Source organism: Mustela putorius, unplaced genomic scaffold (genome assembly GCF_011764305.1).
Source record: "Mustela putorius furo isolate JIRA1106 unplaced genomic scaffold, ASM1176430v1.1 tig00003923_pilon_pilon_pilon, whole genome shotgun sequence".
Classification (NCBI taxonomy): domain Eukaryota; kingdom Metazoa; phylum Chordata; class Mammalia; order Carnivora; family Mustelidae; genus Mustela; species Mustela putorius.
In genome coordinates this window covers 11,555,252-11,562,685 of record NW_025422068.1, presented here as the reverse complement: position 1 = coordinate 11,562,685, position 7,434 = coordinate 11,555,252, and positions in this window count along the sequence as shown.

The window sequence follows — 7,434 nt, the reverse complement described above, 5'->3', positions numbered from 1 at the left end:
AGTGAACAAAACTAAAAGACAACCTATGGAACAGGAGAAGATATTTGCAAAGGACATATCAATAAAGGGCTGATATCCAAGATCTATAAAGAGGTTCTTGAACTTGATGAAGTCCAGAACCTAAGTCAGGTTCGGTGGGGTGAGGAGGTTCGGAGCCGACGACTAAAGAAAGAATTCTTAAGACGTCATTGGTGCAAAATGGTGGTTTATTAAAGCACGGGGACAGGACCCGTGGGCAGGAAGAGCTGCTGCCCCGGGTTGTGAGGGTGGGCATGTTATATACCCCACAGTTGGGGGGAGGTGGTGAAGGAATGGGAGATTTCAACAGAGTTCTCACATGTTAGGGAGGGCCTACAAGGTGCCAGGGGGGAGTCTTTGCCCTTATGGCCTGATCAATGTCGTCTTTAGGTCAGGCATTAACATCAAGATAATTGGGAGATTCTTGGTGGGGCATTATGATCCAGCTATCATTTACATTCCCTTCTACCCCAGTCTCCTCCAGTTTATGGTGGGAGGGGGACATTACGGCTTCAGGAACCAAGAGTTATTTGCCTCTGGAAATTTGTGCTATTGATAAGGTAACCTCCCTGTTTAGGTCTCTAGGACATCTTGTAGGGCAAGGGAGATTCCTGTTCTGCAGGATTGCGATCCCTGCAAGTTAACTATTTATCATTTTATGGCAGTCAGGGGTGCCTGAGGAATGCTACACATATGGAGGGGAGCGGGTGAAGAGGGGGTGCAAGGCGCCAGCTTTTGCTCTGTCCTCAGCCAGCCTCCTGCTCCCTCATCAAACTCAACACCCAAAACACAAAGAGTCAAGTCAAAAAATGGACAGAAGACACAAACAGACACTTCTCCTAAGAAGACATACAAATGAACAACAAACACATGAAAAATGTTCAACATCACTAGTCATTAGGGAAATACAAATCAAAACTACAATGAGATACCACCTTACACCAGCTAGAATGGCTAAAATTAACAAGACAGAGGACAACAAATGTTGGCGAGGATTTGGAGAAAGGGGAATCCCCTTACACTGTAGGTGGGAATGCAAGCTTGTAGAGCCACTCTGGAAAACAGAATGGAGGTCCCTAAAGTCATTAAAAATAGAGCTACCCTATGACCCAGCATTGCACTACCAGGCATTTAACCCGAAGATACAGATGTAGTGAAAAGAGAAGGAACCTGCACCACAGTGTTCATAACAGCAATGGCCATAATAGCCAAACTGTAGATGGAACCAAGGTGTCCTTTAACAGATAAATGGACAAAGAAGATATGGTTCCTATATTAAATGGAATATTACTCAGCCATCATAAAGGGTGAATACCTACCATTTACATTGATGTGGTTGGAACTGAAGGGTATTTTGCTACGTGAAAGAAGTCAATCAGAGAAAGACAATTATCATAGGGTTTCACTCATGTGTGAAATATAAGAAATACTGCAGAGGATCATGGTGAAGGGAGGGAAACCTGAATGGAAGAAATCAGAGAGGGAGACAAACCATGAGAGACTATGGACTCTGGGAAACCAACTGAGGGTTACAAAAGGGAGGAAGTAAGGGGATGGGGTAACTGAGCGATGGGTATTAAGGAGGGCACATTATGCGATGAGCACTCGGTATTATATGAAACTGATAAATCATTGGACACAACATCTGAAACTATTGATGTACTATACGTTGGCTAACTGAATTTAAATTAAAAAAAACACTAAAACAATTTGTGTTGTTTTAAGCCACTAAATTTGTGTTAATTTGTTATTCAGCAATAAGCAACGAATAATTGCTTTCCATTTAAGGAATTGGAATGGTCTTTCCAATTAAGGAATTCATATTTTTTTTAGAAAAATAAAACTGTTGTGCAAAGATATCTTTGTTATATAAATAGTTTTATATGTACAAAGATCTTAAGAAAGAGAGAGAGAGAGAGCATGAAGGGGGGGAGCGGCAGAAGCAGGCTCCCTGATGAGCAGGGAGCCTGATGTTGGGCTCGATCCCATGACCTGACAGGAAGGGAGACACTTAACCAACCAAGCCACCCAGGAACCTCCCATGTTGTTGTTTCTAACAGTAAGCTAGTTTGAGTGTGCTTGAGCTGCTGTAACAAAATTCCACAGACTGAGAGGCTTATAAACTACAGAAATTTATTTCTCACAGTTCTGGAGGCTGGAAGTTCGAGATCAATGTGATGGAGTTCTGATGAGGGCTCTCTTTCAAGCTGCAGACTGTCGCCTCCTCACTGTGTCTTTATATGGCAGAAGGGACCAGGGAGCTGGGCGCTAGGATTGCAATGTTTGTGGGGGGACACAAACATTCAGACTACTTTGTTATTGTTGTTGTAATTATTCCACATACAACTCTGTAAGATTTTATTGATTCAGTGTAAATATGGTGGATCTTTGGACTTTCTCCAGGTCTGAGTTATAAGCAAAACTGCCGGGAACATTTTTGCACATAATTCTCGTTATCTCTGCACTCATGTCTGTGGAATTGCTCTGTCATCGTGCGGGATATACTTGCAGTAATTCTAAGATTTGTCACACACAACCTTTGTCTTGACCTTATATAAACACAAGTGTGCGGGGCACCTGGGTGGCTTAGTCGGCTACATGTTGGACTCTTGATTCAGGCTCAGGTTGTGATCTCAACTCAGCAAGTAGTCTGCGTGAGATTCTCTCTCTTCCTCTCCCGTTGCCCTTCCCCCTCTGCGTGTACTCATTCTCTCTCTCTCTAAAATAAATAGTCTTTTTAAAAACCATGAGCGTGGAAGGTGGAAATTAGTCGGGAGGATAGAGGCATTTTGAGGTATTTAGTAGATTCTAACTTCTGACTCATAAATAGAGAGGTGGTTCTGGAAGAAATCTGGACAGGTTGAAGATTGCTGTTTTTGCAAAACGACCCATGATTATGTAGGCCTTTTGTTTTTACTTTAAAACCTTTTTATCCTCTTAACACAGTTTTTCACAGAGGGAAGGTTTTTAATTTATATGAGGTCCAAATTATACATTTTTCCTCTTCGGTATCAAATTTATGAACTCTTCACCTAGCTCTAAGTCCTGAAGATTTCTATTTTTATTCTAAAAAATTTATAGTTTTACATTTTACATTTAAGACTGTGATCTCAGATGAGATCGGGCGCGTTCAGGGTGGTATGGCCGTAGACAAGAAGAAGTCAAATTATCACTCTTCGCAGATGATATGATAGTATATGTGGAAAACCCAAAAGACTCCACTCCAAAACTGCTAGAACTTATACAGGAATTCAGTAAAGTGTCAGGATATAAAATCAATGCACAAAAATCAGTTGCATTTCTCTACACCAACAGCAAGAACAGAAGAAAGAGATATTAAGGAGTCAATCCCATTTACAATTGCATCCAAAACCATAAGATACCTAGGAATAAACCTAACCAAAGAGACACAGAATCTATAATCAGAAAACTAAAGTACTCATGAAAGAAATTGAGGAAGACACAAAGAAATGGAAAAATGTTCCATGCTCCTGGATTGGAAGAATAAATATTGTGAAAATGTCTATGCTACCTAAAGCAATCTACACATTTAATGCAATTCCTATCAAAGTACCATCCATCTTTTTCAAAGAAATGGAACAAATAATTCTAAAATTTATATGGAACCAGAAAAGACCTCGAATAGCCAAAGGGATATTGAAAAAGAAAGCCAACGTTGGTGGCATCACAATTCCGGACTTCAAGCTCTATTACAAAGCTGTCATCATCAAGACAGCATGGTACTGGCACAAAAACAGACACATAGATCAATGGAACAGAATAGAGAGCCCAGAAATAGACCCTCAAATCTATGGTCAACTAATCTTTGACAAAGCAGGAAAGAATGTCCAATGGAAAAAAGACAGCCTTTTCAATAAATGGTGCTGGGAAAATTGGACAGCCACATGCAGAAAAATGAAATTGGACCATTTCCTTACACCACACACAAAAATAGACTCAAAGTGGATGAAGGACCTCAATGTACAAAAGGAATCCATCAAAATCCTTGAGGAGAACACGGGCAGCAACCTCTTCGACCTCTGCCGCAGCAACATCTTCCTAGGAACAACGCAAAAGGCAAGGGAAGCAAGGGAAAAAATGAACTACTGGGATTTCATCAAGATCAAAAGCTTTTGCACAGCAAAGGAAACAGTTAACAAAATCAAAAGACAACTGACAGAATGGGAGAAGATATTTGCAAACGACATATCAGATAAAGGACTAGTGTCCAGAATCTATAAAGAACTTAGCAAACTCAACACCCAAAGAACAAATAATCCAATCAAGAAATGGGCAGAAGACATGAACAGACATTTCTGCAAAGAAGACATCCAGATGGCGAACAGACACATGAAAAAGTGCTCCATATCACTCGGCATCAGGGAAATACAAATCAAAACCACAATGAGATATCACCTCACACCAGTCAGAATGGCTAAAATCAACAAGTCAGGAAATGACAGATGCTGGCGAGGATGCGGAGAAAGGGGAACCCTCCTACACTGTTGGTGGGAATGCAAGCTGGTGCAGCCACTCTGGAAAACAGCATGGAGGTTCCTCAAAATGTTGAAAATAGAACTGCCCTATGACCCAGCAATTGCACTATTGGGTATTTACCCTAAAGATACAAATGTAGTGATCCAAAGGGACACATGCACCCGAATGTTTATAGCAGCAATGTCCACAATAGCCAAACTATGGAAAGAACCTAGATGTCCATCAACAGATGAATGGATCAAGAAGATGTGGTATATATACACAATGGAATACTATGCAGCCATCAAAAGAAATGAAATCTTGCCATTTGCAACAACATGGATGGAACTAGAGCGTATCATGCTTAGCGAAATAAGTCAAGCAGAGAAAGACAACTATCATATGATCTCCCTGATATGAGGAAGTGGTGATGCAACATGGAGGCTTAAGTGGGTAGAAGAAGAATAAATGAAACAAGATGGGATTGGGAGGGAGACAAACCATAAGTGACTCTTAATCTCACAAAACAAACTGAGGGTTGCCGGGGGGAGGGGGTTTGGGAGAAGGGGGTGGGATTATGGACATTGGGGAGGGTATGTGATTTGGTGAGTGCTGTGAAGTGTGTAAACCTGGTGATTCACAGACCTGTACCCCTGGGGATAAAAATATATGTTTATTAAAAAAAAATAAAAAAGACTGTGATCTCTTTTGAATTAATTTTTTAATTTTTAAATTTTTTTTAAATTTATTTATTTTCAGAAAAACAGTATTCATTATTTTCTCACCACACCCAGTGCTCCATGCAATCCATGCCCTCTATAATACCCACCACCTGGTACCCCAACCTCCCACACCCCCGCCACTTCAACCCCTCAGATTGTTTTTCAGAGTCCATAGTCTCTCATGATTCACTGTTCCTTCCAATTTACCCCAACTCCCTTCTCCTCTCTAACACCCCTTGTCCTCCATGATATTTGTTATGCTCCACAAATAAGTGAAACCATATGATAATTGACTCTCTCTGCTTGACTTATTTCACTCAGCATAATCTCTTCCACTCCCGTCCATGTTGCTACAAAAGTTGGGTATTCATCCTTTCTTTTGAATTAATTTTTGTGTAAACTGGGAGGTTTGGGTTGAAATCCATCCTTTTGCTTAGGGACATATATTCTCTTGCCTATGGATCTGAATTGCTTTTACATCTTTGTCAAAAATTAATTGGCGATAAAATATTTGCAAACCACCTAAATATGAGAAAGGACTTGCAGCTGAAGTATATAAAGAACTATCAAAACTCAACATTGAAAAAGTCTTCAATATTAACAGAATAAAGGGATTAAAAAAAACCCACATGAGTACCTCAATTGATGCAGAAAAGTTGTTTGACAAAACTCAATACCCTTTCATGATAAAAAAAAAACCCCTGACTAACTAGGAATAAAGGGAAACAATTGAATGGTTAAACAAGGTTTGGTACATCTATACCAGGGAGCATTACTGAACAGTAAAAAGAAATGAACTGTTGACACCTGGAATGAATCCCAAAGGAATGACGCTGAGTAAAGAAACCAATCTCTAGAGACTACTATTCATTCCATTCACATGGAATTCTTGGCATAACAAAATTACAGAGATGGAGAATAGATTAGTGCTTACCAGATGCTAGGGATGGGGAGCAAGGGAGATTAGAAGGGGTTGTGTGTGGTTATGAAATGGGTAGCCCAAAGGAGCCTTTTAGTGATGGAACTGTTCCGTATTTTGATTGTGGTGACAGTCAGAGGAAGCTACACATGTGATAAAACTACTATATAGAGAAATCTGAATAAACCCTGTGACCTGTACCAAAGCCAATGTCCAGTTTTGTGACCATACTGTAGTAATGCAAGATGTCAGCTTTGGGAAGGGCAGGTGAAGAGGGCATGAGATCTCCCTGCATTTCTTTGCAATTCTATGTGAAATCTATATTTCAAAATTTTGGCCAGGGGGAGGGTTGCTTTTTGTTTTGAAGATCTCAGATTCCGAACTGGTTGGCACTCTCTTATAAGAACTTGATACTCTAACTTGGGGAAATGTGTAGACCATGAGAGCCCTGCTAATGGCAGAGGCTGTGGTCAATTCACAGTTCCTTGTGGTTGCGCCGACACATTTTCTAATCTGCGCTGAGAATCTCAGTGTGGGACAGAGATGGTTCTCACTGAGTAGAAGGTCCTGTTATTAAAACAGGAGATACTCAGCTGAGACCGCCTCTGAATGCCCATAAGCCCGAAAGATGCACACTTTGGCTTGAAAACACACAGCTGCATACAGTTCTAAGAATCTCATGACAATCTTTACATTAAGAAACTAAGCAAGAGAAAAATAAATCTACTAGGATGGTACAGTAACCATAGTGTACTCCACTCCAGCACTGGCTACCCACCCCTCCTCAATCTCTCATTAAAAGTCAAAACCCTAGGGACAGAATTCAAGCTTCTCTCATCAGCAAGAATTTAGACCCAGCTTTTCAAATGAGGTTTGGGAAGATTTAGCGACATAATCTAAGTCTAAAAAGCATGTTTCAAATCTGTTTCTACAGCAGATAGACATGGTGCAGGGGGTAATTAACGGAATAAGAAACTGGAGGTTAATTCACCAAATACTGATAGTTCTAAGTTGTGGGTTTTCCGGTTAATATTTTTCTATGTTTTTTTCCCTGAATGTGCTGTTTCTTTCTTTTTTTTTTTTTCTTTTCCTTCCTTTCTTTTTCTTCTTTTCTTTTTTAATGGATCTTTATAACGGGGAGGGTAGGGAGGATTCCTCGTAGGGTATCCATCCAGCGTGAAGGTTCGATATCTCCAGCTGGAACACCTGTTTAAAAGGGTGGATACCTCAGGCAGCAGAACTGTGACCTCTGAGATCATGGCCACTTCTAAAAGCGCTGGTTCTATTGCCAGAAAAAAA